The following is a 16821-nucleotide window of genomic DNA, read 5'->3' as shown; positions in this document are numbered from 1 at the left end:
TCATGTCCCCATTTTACAGATGAGGAAAACCGAGGCACAGAGGGTTAAAGGTTAAAGAATTTGCTCAACATCTGGTAAGCAGCACAGCCAGTCTCAAACCTAGGTCTCTCTTATGTCAATGATCATGTACTTAAGGACCACGGAAGCCACCTAGCTCAGCTCACTGATACCCAGGTGGGTAAACCAAGGCACAGAGGCAAGTGACACAATGAGTCAATGACAAAGCCAGGACCAGAGCCCATGGATCCTGGAACCTTTCTTCTCTGTTTCCCACAGATGGCTTGTTCTTGGCCCCACCCTTGGCAAAGCAATATTTTAACTGGGCCCAGGTGCTTATGGGAGTTACTGGGTGTTGCAAACAGTTAATGTGCTCAGCTGCTAACCAAAAGGTTGGAGCTTCAAGTCCACCCAAACGTGCCTTGAAAGAAAGGCCTGGTGATCTACTTCTGAAAACACAGCCATTGAAAGCCCTATATGGTGCAGAACACACATGGGGTCACTATGAGTGGGAACTGACTTGACAATGACTGGAGTCCTTATGCCACTTGTATGTCTAAGCAAACAAAACCCAAACCTCTACCAGCCCTACCAGCAAGCCTGACTAAAGCTCAAGGGAGCCACTTACCTACCGGCTGATGTTCCAGAACAAATCCCATACTCAGGCCCAGATCCCCACGCTCCGCCGACAGCAGGCCGAAGGCCTCTGAAGGCTGGATGCGTCTCCCCAGCTCTGGTCTCACCGCCAGGCCTCTGGCACTGCCCCTCCCCTCAATGCTCTGCCACAGGTTCATGTGAGGGGGGCAGACCCAACCCAACAAAAATATGCAGCAAACAGACTCATCAGACGAACTCTTGCCCCCATAAGGGAAACAGTCAAAACCTACTCCCCACATGACCAAGTGGGTGGCAGTGCCCCGGGAACAGAAACTTACTAGAAAAGGGGATGAAATTAAAAAACCAAACCCATTGCTATCGAGTTGATTCCAACTCATAGCGACCCTATAGGACAGGGCAGAACTGCCCCATAGCGTTTCCAAAGAACAGCTGGTGGATTCAAACTGTCGGCTTTTTTGTTAGCAGCCGAACGTTTAACTACTGTGCCAAAAGGGGTTGGGGTCAAGGAAAATCTCCCCCAGCAAGCTAGGTCTCACAACACAGACGAGAACTCACCGAGCAGACGGCAAAGAGCCTGGAAGTTTAATGGTCTGCAGTGTTAGTGAAGCTGGGGCTAGAGTGCAGAGCGAGGGAGAAGATGGGGCTGGAGAGAGCCAGCCCACAAAGGTCTTCCACGCCTGAGGCCCCAGGGGCAAAAGGACTCCAAGCCTGAGACAAGGAATAAAGATACGATAATAGTAACAGCAATAGCTGCCCTCTCGTTAGCACTCAAAGGAGCTCTGGTGGCACATGGTATGCACTTGCTGCTAATCGAAAGGCTGGTGGTTGGAATCCACCCAGCAGCTGCTTCTGTAAAGATTACAGCCTAGAAAATCCTATGGGGCAGTTCTACTCTGTCACATGGGGTCTCTATGCGTCAGAATCGACTCAACAGCACCTAGTGACAAAGTTAGTGCTCACTCTGTGCCTGGCACTCGGTTTTGCACTTCCACCTGCCGAGTAAGTGTAGGAACCAAGGGCTGTTTTCCATTTTACACTTGCAGAAGCTGAGGCCCTTGGAGGGTAAACAACTGGCCCAAGGTCACACAGCAAAGACGTAAAAGGACAAATTGAAGTCAGGCTGTCAGACTCCAGTGCCTATCCGCTGCCTTTTAACAAACCTGAGTCCTAGAGCTGGGCAGCCCCAGAGTTCAATGCCAGCTCTGCCTCACTCTTGCTGTGCAGCCAAAGACAGGTTATTCCACGCCTCTAAGCCTCAGTTGCTTCATGCGTAGAATGGGGAAAATAATCCCGTGCTCCAGGCTGGTTGTAAGGCTTAGCCCAGATAATGCATGAAAGCACCCATCACATCTAGTGAGCCCTCAGTGCCTGGTGGCTGCTGCAAGTGCCCTGTTGTTGTTAGTCTGATGTGCCTGTACCCTGACCTTCCACACTCCCACTTTTCCTGCTAGAGGACTAGTTAGAACCAAGAGGTCCTGCTGACGACAGGCAATCTCCTCCCTGTTCCCCTCCAGTCTCTCTCTGGGGTCCAATGTACCACCAGAGAGACTCAGGGCAGGGTGAAGGCCGTGCCTGTTCCCCTGACACGTTGCCCCAAGAAGGCTGACACTGGCAGTGGTAACCACCAGAAACTTTAAAAATCCACGTCCTCATCTCAGAGCAAGCGAAACTCCTGGGCTACAGGAATGCTGGCAGGGTGCCCCTTCCCTCTCCATACTGGGAAAGGGGATTGAATCCCCAGAGCCTCACCCTCCCAAAAAAACACACACCTCCAGCTCTGGGACCCTTTCGGATTAGCCCACCAGAGCCATCAGGGCCTGCAGATTCCAGTTGGATGCTCTCAACTCGAGACGCCTCCCTGGGCTCTGACCACCACCACGCACCCCCCACCGCATCACCAGAGTCCAGACAGGATCTCTCTCACTGCCTACCTTAAGCAGGCCTCTTGGGACTCAGTTTCCTCACTCAATATATTCTTCCTGAAAAAGTCAGCTGGGTGCAGTGGAAAAAATCCAAAATTTTGAATCCAGAGTCCTTGAACAAGTCCCTTCCCCATCTCTGCCTCAGCCCAATTCCTATGAAGTAGGACTATTACCCCTGCCCACCTCAGTCTCCTTTGTAGGATGGAAGAATGGAACAAGCTTCCTGATGTTAAAAATAAAATCAAAAAAGCTTTAAAAGTCTTAAAAGTAGCACCTTCTCTTTTACCTTAGGCAAGTCATTCTCCCAAGCCCTGGTTTCCTCCTCTTCCCTGCCACCCTGTACTTCACAGCACTCGGAGAATACAGATGTGATTCAACTACACTCCTGTTCACCTGGCGCTCACTCTCCCCCTCTAGGCTGGGTGCTCCTTGAGGCCAAGACTGGCTAGGTCTTGTTCCCACAGCAAGTATTTGTGGAATGAATACCTGACTGAATGGATAGATGTGTGACACTGTTGCTTTAAGAAATTAAAAATGCTTTCCAATAGGGCACAGGGCAGCGTTGGTTCAGTGGTAGAATTCTCTCGCCTTCCATACCTGAGACACGGGTTTGCTTCCTGGCCATCACCAGTCCATCAGCAGAGGCTTGCATGCTGCTATGACGCTGAACAGGTTTCGGCGGAGCTTCCAGACAAAGACAGACTAGAAACAAAGGTCTAGCAATCTACTTCTGAAAATCAGCCAGTGAAAACCCCACGGATCACTATGGTCCAATTCCATTGCCAGTGGTGTCCTCATGAGCCAGGGGCCAGCTCAACAGTAGCTAACACCAATGACACCCAATAGGACAGCTTCCCATCTTTCCCATGTCCCAAAAAACATGTCTCAGAGTTTCCCATCCTAGCAGACTGGAAGAAACGGTCTGCACCTCACTGAGGAGGCTGAGAGGGGGCATGGAAGGAAACTCACAAACTTGGACACATTTGTGGTGAGAGAGGAAGCGGCGCTGCGGGAGGGACAAGGGGCCAGCGGAAGCCCCCAGCCCCGGCCCACCTCATTCCTGCCCTGTCTGGGGAAGGCCCGGACTTAGCCGAGCCTGGCGGCAGGAACAATGTCAGGCAGGTGTCGGTCGAGCTGTGTGAAAGGCTCAGCCCGGTGTCATTGTCAGAGCTCAGCCAAGTGCAGAAAAGCAATTTACTGGTCACGCCGCCTGCTCCCCACGGAAATTTTTAAAATTCTTCCAATTTGAGCTATCCACGGTGTCCCGAGGCTTGTGGAGAAGGGATTTTATTAAATTCCCAGCTTCCCGCTTCCTGGGGTGGCCGGCGGCAAAGGGTGGGGCTCACCCCATGGGAGGAGGAACAGGGCAGTGTCTGGCATTGAATGTGCTCACGGAAACAAAAACGTGGCTACGGCAGAGGAGGAGGGGGGCATTCTAGTTCTGGTGGCTGATGGGGAGGGGACGGAACCCAGAGACCCTGTTGCTAAGACTGGACCAGTCCCCAAAACGTACAGATGGGAAAGGCAAGGGCATAGGTGTATCCATTTCCCAGCAGATCTGTGTGTCTTCCCAGCAGATGAGAATTTGCAAAACTTCTTGCATCCCTACCATATATATCTCTTTTGCCTCACAGTCACCTGTTTCACAAATGATGAAACTCAGACTCCCAGGGGGTCCACAGATAGAAAAGATGAAGCTGAGGTTCAAGCCCAGGTTCACCGGATTGCAAAGTCCGGAACTCTTCCCTCATTGACAGAGGTCTCCCTTGGCCCCTCTCATCATCACCCTTTAACCATCCCTGTCCCGAAGTAGCTGCTCCCCTGGCATCTGCCCAATGAGACCTTAGCAGTGAGCAAGCTTTAGACCCCAGCAACTAACACTTGGGTCCCACCTCTCATCTCTACCACAAATGCTCACCCACCTTTGTCCCTGGGGCGCAAATGGGAACATGAGCTTGCCAGCCTTGCCTGATACCTCCTAGGTTAGGTTTCTTTATCGTTTAGGGATCATGAATGCTTTTGAAAATCTGCAGGGAACTGAGGACCCTCTCCCAGACACCAGCACACTTAAGCACCACTTTGCATGCAATGTTTCAGGGACTCCCCTCCCCCACCATAATCCTATTCTTAGATACTCTAGGATGGAGTTATGAGCTTAAAACATCAACAGTTTGGATGGGGAAAGGCTGGAGAGGACACAGGGGCAAACAAAGGGAAAAGTCAAAGTAGGGGGAAGGTAGGGGGCTGGTGAGGAGGCTGCCATACCCGCATCTGCTTGGCGGCTGCTTCCTGGCCTGACCCAGGAGGACCAACCAGCTCTTTTCCAAGAGGTGCTCTATACTGGAGGTGAAGATGGGATGAAGAGTCTGGGCTTCCAAGGAGAACACAAAGACCACACAGCAACCCTTCCTGGACCCCACTTCAAAGAAAACCAGGGGGCAGCAGGCATCAAGGGGCTCAGGCAGCAAGGTCCACCTGCCTCCTCTCCATCTCTATCCCCATCTCATCACCCACCCCCACACCCCTGTCCCCCAACCCCAGGCTCAGCACTCTGGAAAAGAGCTCTCTCCCAGGTGACAAAGTAGACACTCTGAACACCCTGGAGTGACGGTGGGGCCTGATCTCTGCTTGGCACTGGTCTCACTGATACCAGCCCTTCACCGCCCCCACCCCGTCACCACACAGGGTCACATCTGCTTTGGCAAACAGCCAGTCTTAAGTTACTGACTCCAGTTGTATTGATTCAAGTAGCCACTGGGGACCCCAGCCTGCCTGACAGGAGGAAAGAACCCATCAGTCTGTCCATGCATCTAGCCATCCATCCTTCCATCGCCCAGCCATGCTGACTGCCCCCAGCTCGATGTCCATCATGATGGTAGCAATCCTCTTAGAGGATGGGGAAGGGAGAGAAGCAGAGCGCCCACCATCAACACCACCAAACGCTGCAAGAATCTGCAGAGTCTCAACAGTACTCAACACACATAACACTCCTAAACCAAAAAAAAACCAAACCCAGTGCCGTGGAGTCTATTCCAACTCATAGCGACACTCCTGGGGGGCGGAAAACTGGGAGAACCACCATCTTTCCATGCTCAAGGCTCTCTCTGGGCATCCCCAGAATCCAGAAGGCAAAGGCCTAAGCATCCCCCCTCCTAACCTGGTGAGGACACCTGCCTTCAACCAAGTGAAGGAAGGGACAGATAATCCTCTTTTGGCCCGAGTCCAGCTCCTCCAAGAGTCCCTCCCGTGCAGCTCTAGGTGAGCCCGGGTTTGGGCAGCTGGGGCTTCCTATTCCCTTTGCCCACCACCGCTCTCCCGCCCCACCGGTGCTGAGGCAGCCTTGGTCTGGTTCTAATCGGGGCTGAAGTCGGCTCCCTCTTCTCTCTCCCTCCTCCTCCCCTCCTTTTTCCTTCATTTCCACGGCTTTGGAAGTCAGAGCTTTCCAACTGTCTGCGTGCCAAGACCTTCCCGAGTCTGAAAGCTGCTGAAGTAACAGATCAGATTTTAGCAAGTGCTTTCCAGGCTGAGCGCCAAGCTCTCTTCTGATTCACGGAGAGCGATCGAACGAGCGGGGAGCGAGGCGGGGAACCAGCTGAGGGCTGCACCACCTTGGGCGAGGGCGCGCGCAGGGCGGCCGGGCCCCAAGCGACCGCGAGGGCAACTGCCCCTTGGTCCGGACGCCCTGCTGTGCCCCTCACGCCCCGCGTCGCCCCTAGTCCCGCGCCCAGCCGTCGCTCCCCCCACCCCGCCTCGCGAAATGCTGCAAACGCCTTTGAAACCACAGAGTAATTTACAACTGAAGCTTTCTCTCTGGACTCGAAATCCACTCCGCTGAAAGGAGCTTTTTTGTTTGGAAGAGCGAGCAGCGATATTAACGGACGGCTGGCAGAGAAAAAGGAGCCTTGGTGGCGCAGTGGTTAAGCGCTCGAATTTACAACCGAACCTTTCTCTCTGGACTCGAAATCTACTCCGCTGAAAGGTGCTTTTTTGTTTGGAAGAGCGAGCAGCGATATTAAGGGACCGCTGGCAAAGAAAAAGGAGCCCTGGGGGCGCAGTGGTTAAGCGCTCGGCTGTTAACCTAAAGGTCGGCGGTTCAAACCCACCAGTCCCTCCGTGGGAGAAAGATGTAGCAGTCTGCTTCTGTAAAGACACACTGCCTTGGAAACCCTATGCGGTAGTTCTACTCTATCCTACAGGGTCGCTATGAGTCCGAATAGACTCAACGGCAACGGGTTTGGTTTGGTTTGGCAGTGAAAAGCCCTAGGTTCCAACTCCTTGCCGGCTGCTGGCAGGGGTCTTGGACTCGGGCACATTGCTATCACTGAGCCCGCCGGCTCTGGGAGATCTCCTCTCAGGCGAGGCCGAAAGGGGCAGCGAAACCCCGCGCCGGTCTATGCTCCCAGCACAGCCCCTTGGCCTTGACCGGTCCCCACCCGGCGCAGAGCGCGCGCGGAGCCGCCCTCCAGCGCCCTGGGAACAGGTGCACTGGGCTCTGCGCCCAGGAGGGTGGGGCACAGGGAGGGGGCGCGGCTCGGGGGAGGGGGGTCAGCATCTACCTCGAGGCAGGGGCGAGAGGAGATCAGAGTGAGGACCCCACGTACCTGTACCTGGAAGCACAGCAGCAGGAAGTGTAAACACCTGCGGGAGAGAGATGAAGAGGCGGTCAGTGGGGCCTGACGGGGGAGGGGAAACGCGCGGACAGACACGCAGTCGGAAAGTCAGACGAACAGACGGGCGGGCAGACAGAGTCACAGGCACAGAGACCGACCGCCAGGCAAGGGCGAACAGCCCGCGCGCGGGCGCTTACAGGCAAGTGCAGGCGGCGGGCGCTGAATACATCGCTGGGCGGGAGGGAGGCGGCGGCTCCTAGCCCAGCTTGCACATGTCCGCTCCGCGCGGCCGGGACCGGGCGCCTCCGCCGCCGTCGCCGCCGCCGCCGCCGCTGCTGCTGCTCCCTCCTTGCCGGCTGCTGCTGCAGACTCTGCTGCTCCGGGGCGCTCCGCCGCGCGCCCTGCGGCATCAGCGCCCCGCGCGGCTCCTTCCGAGCGCTGCGCCCTCCGGCCTGGCGCGGGGGCTGCGGAGCGGCCGCTGCTGTGCAGGAGGTACTTGCCGGTGCGGAGACGTTTGCTCAGTGCCGGCCGTCCGGGCGTCCGCGGGTTGCTGGCTGCCCAGCTCACTCTGAGAGCTGCATTCGCCGCGGGGCTGGCAGCTGGGGCGCGCTCTCCGGCCCGCGCGCTGGGCTGCGCGGGGCCAGGGGTCAGTGCTGCGAGGCCGGGGCGCGCGGCTGCAGCACGAACGCGTCACGGCCGCTCCGTCTGGGCGCCCGCCGGCTCATGTCTCCTCCTCCGTGTCTCTCCGGCCGTGCGCATCGCCGCCTCCCACCACAGGCGGCGGCCGGGGCGTTTTCTACGCGCGGGCGGCGAGGGGGCGGGGGGCCGGGGGCGGGTCCGGGCCCGAGCAGGCACAATGAGGATGCGGGGCCCGGGGGCTCCCCCCTCGGGGCGCGGCCGGACGGGCGCTCAGCTCGCTTGGGTGCGCCGCGCCCACATCAAAGACAGCCCTGCCTGCTTGTCTGCCTGCCGCGGCCTCTCCACTGCCTCCTCCTTCTCCTGGCGGCTCCGGGGTGTAGGGGAGGCGCTCAGACTCTCTGCGATGGGACCGGCAGCTCCGAACGGCAGAGCCTGCGAAGCTGGAGCTGGTGAGCGCTGGAAGCCGTCGAAACGCTGCGCCTGGGCGCAGTGATCCGCGCCACGGCGCAAACGCTGCCGGAATTAAGCAGGCTGCGGGGTCCCAAGAACGCAGTTAGGTGCGGAACGACCTCCCTCGCCCACAGTCGCTACTCACACTCATTTACACCCACCAGCGCTGGAGTAGGGATCGGGGAGGGGGCGGGTCAGGCCCAGCCCCCGAAGCGGCTCCACTGAACGGGGCGGGGGTCACTTTTACCCGTCTTGTGGGTCCACGCAGGATCTTGACGTTTCCCAGCTACCTTCTTGGCTCTTTGATCACTGAAGTGAGTCCCTCCCTTCTCTATCTAGAGAGCAGGGGGCGTCCGGGGCGTCTCTTCTTCCCTGGGACTCCGGGTTCGGTTCCTTAGACCCCAGCGGGCTCTTTGGTAGATTAGCTAGCTTTGGAAACGCACGGCTGCCACCTCGCGGTCACGAGTCATCACTGCAACCCCAACCTGACGTGCTACATGCCCTGGAAGAGCCAGCAGGACTCTGGTCAGCGACCACTCTGGGACCTCTTGTGGGCCCCCTCCCACGAACCCGGCTGAGCTTAGCTTCTGTTTGCATACTAAGCAGCTCGGTTCCTTCGACCTGGAACCCTCTCAACTCTCCCTTCTCACCGCCTTAGTCCTTCCAGAGACATAACTCCAGTCCTTCCCACCAACCCCAAAATGTGTTTTTGTCCCAGGCAACTACCTCACTGCCTACAGCCCACGTCAGCGGGACCCGGATTTGACTTAATGCTAAGTGAAACAAGGCCGCAGTGGGAAAGGAATTGGAGAACAAACTCAAAAAGTAAAACTTAGGAATTCGGAGTATTTGGTTTAAAGCGTCCTTTTTCGTTGGCTGAGGTAGATAGTTTCATTTCACAAGAGCATAAACAGAGAGAGGTAGGTATTATCCAACAATGTTATTTCCTATCGTGGGATATGAAATATCAGTAATTGTTCTGATATCAGGCCTCTCTGCAAGCTATTTTAAGTAATCAGCTTTCTCTCCCAAAACTGAGGCTATCTTTAACAGATATGGGACAATAATGTGAAAAACCTTTTCAAAACGAGGTGCTGACTGAAAGTTCTTGCATGAAGCTGCAGGGCTGCATTTACTTACTCTGACTGCTAGAATTGGCCTTGCAAAGGGCCTAGGTTTTTTCTGCTAACTTCCCAAGTTCCAGACAAAATGAACTGATCCCAAGACAGGCTATAATGACCAACTAAAAAACAGATTGATATGGCCCCACTACAGCCTCAGTCATTGCCATCACCCTTGGTCTTCCTTTGCATGAAGACCTCTGACAGACCCAGTCAAGAGGTGGTTTTACCTTCCAAAACCAAACCAAACCTGTTGCCAGCGAGTGAATTCCGACTCGTAGCGACCCTATAGGACAGGGTAGAACTGCACCATAGGGTTTCCAAGGCTGTAAATCTTTACAGAAGAGACTGCCACATCATTCTTCTGCAGAGCGGCTGGTGGGTTTGTACCAGTGATCTTTAGATTAGTAGCTGAGCACTTGGTTTTTGGCCATCTGCTATAAAGGGGCTTTTAAGTATCTCAGGGCTAAGAATCACACCTCCAGGTTTGTAAAATTACTCTTGCTGTCTATCACGTTTGAATAGAATTGGTATATAATTACCTCTTGTTGATGTTAGTTGGCCCCTGATTCATGGTGACCCATTCACAACAGAAAGAAATACTGCCTTTAACTTGTCCAAGGCAAGGTCATGGAAGCTCCATAGAGACATCCAAACTCCCTGAGGGACTGAATTATTGCGCTGAGGGCTGTGGGGACCATGGTCTCAGGAAACATCCAGTTCAATTGGCATAACATAGTTTATAGGGAAAATGTTTTACATTCTTTGGTGAGTAGCGTCTGGATTCTTAAAAGCCTGTGAACAGCCATCTGAGGTACCCCACTGGCCTTACCCCATCGGGAACAAGGGAAAATGAAGAAAACCAAAGACACAAGGGAAAGATTAGTCCAAAGGACTAATGGACCACAACCACCACAGACCCCGCCAGACTGAGTCCAGCACAACTAGATGGTGCCCGGGCTACCATCACTGACTGCTCTGACAGGAATCACAATAGAGGGTCCCAGACAGAGCTAGAGAAAAATGTAGAACAAAATTCTAACTCACCAAAAAAGACCAGACTTACTGGCCTGACAGAGACTGGAGTAACCCCTAGAGTATAGCCCCCAGACACCCTTTTAGCTCAGTAATGAACTCACTCCTGAGGGTCAATCTTTAGCCAAAGATTAGACAGGGTCATAAGACAAAATGAGACTAAAGGGGCACACCAGCCCAGGGGCAAGGACTAGAAGGCAGGGTGGGAGGGGGGGGCAGGAAAGCTGGTGATTGGGAACCCAAGGTCGAGAAGGGAGAGTGTTGACATGTCGTGGGTTTGGTAACCAGTGTCACAAAACAATGTGTACCAATTGTTTAATGAGAAGCTAGTTTGTTCTGTAAACCTTCATCTAAAGTACAATAAAAAAAAAAGTGAGATAGGATATAAATCAAATAAACTGTTGATATCTTGAGGAAAAATAAAATAAGTGCTGCCCAATTCTGTGCCATCCCCGTGATCAGCTGTAGATTGGATTGTTGCAATCTATAGGGTTTTCACCGGCTAATTTTCAGAAGCAGATCACTAGGCCTTTCTTCCTAGACGCTCTTAGTCTGGAAGCCTTTCTGAAACCTGTTCAGCATCACAGCAACAGTAAGTCTCCACTGACAGATGGGTGGTGGCTGCACATGAGGTGCACTGGCAGGGAATTGAACCCCGGTCTCCCACATGGAAGGGGAGAGCTCTGCCACTGAACTAGCAGTGCTTCATATAACTGTTGTTGTTGTAGGTGCCGTCGAGTCAGTTCCGACTCATAGCGACCCTGTGCACAACAGAACGAAACACTGCCCGGTCCTACGCCACCCTCACAATTGTGGTTATGCTTGAGCTCATTGTTGCAGCCACTGTGTCAATCCACCTCGTTGAGGGCCCTCCTCTTTTCTGCTGACCCTGTACTCTGCCAAGCATGATGTCCTTCTCCAGGGACTGATCACTCCTGACAACATGTCCAAAGTAGGTAAGACACAGTCTCGCCATCCTTGCCTCTAAGGAGCATTCTGGTTGTACCTCTTCCAAGACAGACTTGTTCGTTCTTTTGGCAGTCCGTGGTGTATTCAACGTTCTTCGCCAACACAATTCAAAGGCGTCAATTCTTCTTCGGTCTTCCTTATTCATATTGTCCAGCTTTCCCATGCATATGATGCGATCAAGAGAGGGAGGTATTATCCTGCTTACTTCCTATTTAAAATGCTTGCAGCTTCTTTCAATGCTCAGATAAAGTATATTTGTTGATCCCATCTATTACGCAGATAAGACTGACCCAAAAATTGAGTCAAGAGAACCAAAAAAAAAAAAAAAACCCCATTACCGTCAAGTCATCTCCGGCTCATAGCAACCGTATAGAACGGAGTAGAACTGCCCTGTAGGGTTCCCAAGGAGCAGCTGGTAGATTTGAACTGCTGACCTTTTGGTTAGGAGCCAAGTTCGTAATCACTGTGCCACCAGGGCTCCATCAAGAGAACAAATCTGAGTAAATTTAAGAACATAAAGTTAAGAGTCAGATGGCCTAGATTTACTTATAAATTTCAGCAACGGTCTGAGACTCTGCTTCATCATCTGCAAAACATGGCTAGTAACACCTCTCTCAGTTGTTGAGAGGACTGAATGAGGTCATCCAGAGCTTGGTACATAATGAAGCTCCAAAGGTTTTACCTATTGTGAACCAATACCCACAGTTCTGGTTTTCCTATTATTTTTATTTTCATAATTTCATGCAGCAGGGAGGCAGAATAGTTCCCTATTTACTGTTGAAGAGGCTTCCAGCCAGAATCTTTGTATTTGGACTCCAAATCCAGTCATCTTGCCACAGGATTCCTTTTTCCCACAATTCACACACTCAAACTTAGTTTCCATGTACCTTTTTTTATAGTTACCAAACAGAGATCCTGATGGCATAGTGGTTAAGCCCTACGGCTGCTAACCAAAAAGGTCGGCAGTTCAAATCCACCAGGTGCTCCTTGGAAACTCTATGGGACAGTTCTACTCTGTTCTATAGGGTCGCTATGAGTCGGAATCGACTCGATGGCCATGGGTTTGGTTATTTACCAAACGCATGAATCTTAAGTGATTTTTTCTACCTGAATTTGGCGTATTTTTATAGTATTTAATATACACTGCTAATAGTCACTTCTCAGCTCATTCCATCATTATTGAGATCCTATTGTGTTTTTTTTTATTGTGTTCAGTGAAGAAGACAAGGCTCCCGCAGGAAAAGCACTTAGCTTCTACCAGGGAAGATGGGCAGTAAGCAAATAAGCCAAGAGATAAATTCTAGCTCATCAGTGGTTTGAGGGAAACAAATAGGAGTATGGTAGAGAACAGCAAGGGGGATGTAGCGGCCAGAGAAGACACATTACCAGTTAACATTTAAGACCCAAAGGCAGAAGAGCTAGCAATGCAAAGGACTATTCCAAGCAAGAGTTGTTAGGTGACCTGCAGTGGGAAAAGGCTAGGTGACTGGCAGGGTTAGCCAGGGGAGAATGGCAACAGATGAGGGTAAAAAAAAAAAACAGGCAAATGCTTGCTATGGTAGGCCATTACAGGAGTTTGGATTTTATTCCAAGACAATAGGTTGCCACCAGGGACTTTTTTTAACTTTGAGGTACTATTTACATACAACTTTAAAATTATTTTTTTAAGTGTACAGTTCAGTTTCAACAAGTTCATACCCATGTAAACACTAGCAGAATTTTCTATCACCCCAAAATGTTCTCTTGCACCTCCTCAGCCAAACCTCTTCTCCATCATTGGCACAAAGCGACTGCGGATCTGGTAGCACTAGAGTCTTCTCTAGTTCCACGTAAACGGAACCATATGGTAGTATGCCGTTTTGTGCCCGGCTTCTTTTGCTCACCATGTTTTTGAGAGTCATCTGTTGTTGGGTTTGTCGGTAGTTCTTTTTTAGTGCTAAACAGTATTCCACAGTATGGACACACCACAATTTGGCAGTTTCTCAAAGGCTTTAAAACTAAGGGTCCAGATCCAGTTTGATTTTATAGCTTACTGCAGCTGCTAAGTAAAGCATGAATTTGAATGGTACAACTGTGGCTATAAGGAGGCCAGTGAGAAGACTGTTACCAGTCCGGACAAGAGTGTGGTAGCTTGGGCTCAGTGGCCATATGCTACTTTGGAATCAGACACATTTGTAGTCAATTCCCAGCTCTAGGCTTACTTAGGCTAGTTTACTTCATTTTTTTTAATTGTAGTAAATGTATATTTAAATATATATATGTATAAAAAACATTTGCTATTTCAACATTTTTTCCATGTACAATTCAGTGACATTGATTACATTCATGTTGTGCACCCATCACCACTATCCATTTCCCAATTTTCCCATCAACCTTCACAGTTCAGCGCCCCCTAAGTGCTGACTCTTTCCCTCTTCCTCCCACCCCTGGTAACCACTAGTAAACCTTAGTCACCATACATTCATCTAGATATTTCACAGAAGTGAGATCGTCCAATAGTTGTCCTTTTGTGACTTTGCAGTATTGTTTTCCAGGTTCATCCATGTTGTGGCATGTGTAAGAACTTCATTTCTCTTTATGCTGGAGTAATGCTCCATGCATGTGTGTGCATTGTTTATTCATGCTGTTGACGGACATCTGGGTTGCTCCCACCTTTCGGCTATTGTGACGAGTGCATGTCTATGTGCTCTTGCTTTCAATTCTTTTGGGCCTAGAAGTAAAATTGATGGATCATATGGCAATTCTGTTTAGCTTTCTGAGGAACCTCCAAACTGTTTTCATACTTTACTTTTCTGACCAGAATTTCATCTGTAAAACTACTGTTCTTAAAGGGAGTCAAGAATGTATGCTAATTGCTAATCCAAAGCACACAGAACTTGGAGAGGAGGGTGTACGGTATGTACCGAAATGCACTTAGGTGGTTCTCCTTTTCAAATGCAAAAGTAAACTAAGACAGTGTAGCAATCTGACACTTGTTTTCCACATTTCCCCCAAACCTTATTGAAAGACTCACCCCAAGTATGACTTGGGGAGTCTGTGGAAGGTAAGTATTGTGGAGGCAGAAAGATTCAAGAACCCCAGCCTAGGACATACGATAAACGCAGCTGTAAGCACTCTGGCAGTACTGTCTTCAGTCAGTCCAAGTAGCCCAGTTGGGGTTCTAAGGTTTTCCCAAAACCTTCACAGCTCTACCGCCAAGTCCATGAGTCAAGGGGAAACTGACTGATAGACATGGCTGGAAGGTTTCCTTAAACTTTTTGAAGGAACTGTACCCCCACAGCCTAGACCACTTACCTTTGACAAATATTTTTGTTAGCTGCTGCCAATTTTGACTCAGTGACCTCATGCGACACAGTAGGGTTTTTTAGGCTGTAATCTTTATAGATCACCGGGTCTTTCTCCCATGGAGCCGCTGGGTGGGTTCTAACCACCAACCTTTCAGTTAGTAGCTCAGTGTATTATTTGTAACCCCCAATGTCTTAACCTTTTTTTCTTGAACAATCTGAAAAAGAAATCTGAAAAAGACAATGTTCACCATCTCCCCTCCTTGCTCATTAAGCTACTATTTTAAGTCAAAATCATGAAATAGCTTCTGCAAGCTTTGATACACACAAATATCCTGGCTATATATACTCATGTTTTCATGATCCAGTTTTCTAGTCTGATCTGCTCTCCCTAAATGGCCTTAGTTTACTAGTGTAACCTACTTTGTTCTCTGGCTACAACTGAAGGTACAGCCCATGAACTCTGGAGTTCTCACCCAGGACCTACCTTGACACGATTAAAGACTTCAAATGAAGAGCTCCCAGCCAATGCATCACTCAGTGCTCTCCAACTATTTTTCCCTTGTCTTTTCAAAGAGAGGGTCTGACCTAGTCATCCATGGATAAAGCCCACTGAACAACCCAGTATTTGACAACTAACATTAAGAAGCACTGCTCCCACCAGACTGTGGTCTCTAAAGGCCATTCTTTTTTAAAAGCAACCAGGGCTCCTCTGAGAAATGGCTAATCCCAAGTCTAAGAAAATGAACAAGATGAACCCAGAGAGCAAGAAGTATCAGATAGACCACTGTGGTCTGTAGTAAACAGGAGCAAGCTTAAAGGGGATGTCATACTGGCCAAAATTAAGGTAACATTAGCATCAAAAAAAAAGATGGAGTTGAAGTATCCGTACGTAAGAATGTGAGTTCATGATGCTTGAATTCATTAGTTACTTTTGGAGGTTCCTAGAGCATCAACCTATCATTCTGAAAACTGGTAAAAATATCAAACATTAAAGACATGTACCTATTTCCTTCCAAGTTATACAAATGGGGGCAATTAAAGCGGGGATTTTCATTTAATAAATTATAAACCCAAAAAGCCTGCCAGGAAACTAATGGCCATTAAGACACATTCTACTCAGATCGGCTTAAGGGAAACATTTATAGTTATCCTATCAACAGGTACTAAGAAAGATAAACTACCTAACTCAAGTATTATTCTTGGTAAATGAATGTAACTCAGTATTAAACAGAATAAACCAGCTTCTCTTACAGACTCCTCCAGTTTAAATCAAGAAAAATTACTACCAGGATAAACAGAAATTGCATATTTTTCTTACTGGTCTTAGAAAACTTGAAAAACTTTAAAAGGAAATAGAGATTTTGTGCTTTTCTTTCCGTAACAGCTGTCGTATTTTGATTTTGGCAACTAAACTGACATTGATCTCCAAGGATGGTCAATCGCACACTGTTCAACAAGGAAGTTAGTGTTCTTCAATGGATTTCTGCAGTCACAAGCCTAGGAGGGAGGTTAAGTATTCAAATGACCACCACTTAATCCTCTCTCTCTACCCTTCCACAAAACAAGCCCTGTTTGGAATGATCTTCAAAGAGGAATTGAATTACCTTTAAGGACAAACAATAAGGCCAATGGCTTTCCCTCAGAACGTGTGGAAAGTCCTTTTGGGCCATCTGCCACAAGCATACCCATTAGCTTAAACCAATTTAAGTAACCAATACTACTTATAATCTACCATACTCTCTATATCACATACTCTTATTACATACATTACCTATGGAAGAAGTGAATCTAGGTTAAATAGAGTTCTTGGTAGTATCTGTGTGTGGCAGTATTTGCTGAACACAGGAAACTTTTAAATGTGTAAATGTGGGAATACCCTATCAATTTTTAAGTAAATCTTTTAAAACCTGAAGTATATGGTGTCCTATTGCCGAGATACCTTTTTAACCTGGAACTAAAGCCACCTCCAGAAGTCACCATTCAGCCAAATAGGTTCATCCATAAAATACAACACTCCTTTAAACCATCAACTATATGAGAACAAACTGTCAACACTGACACAAAATCAAAGATGAGAAGGCAAGGAAGGGCAGGGTAACTGGATGGATTGAAACGTGGCAGGCAGGGTAGAAATGGACAGTGCTGACACATGAAGGTAATTGTAACCAATGTC

Source organism: Loxodonta africana, chromosome 2 (assembly GCF_030014295.1).
Source record: "Loxodonta africana isolate mLoxAfr1 chromosome 2, mLoxAfr1.hap2, whole genome shotgun sequence".
In the NCBI taxonomy this organism is placed as follows: domain Eukaryota; kingdom Metazoa; phylum Chordata; class Mammalia; order Proboscidea; family Elephantidae; genus Loxodonta; species Loxodonta africana.
The sequence above is the reverse complement of the archived record's forward strand: the minus strand, read 5'-3'. Positions refer to the sequence as shown.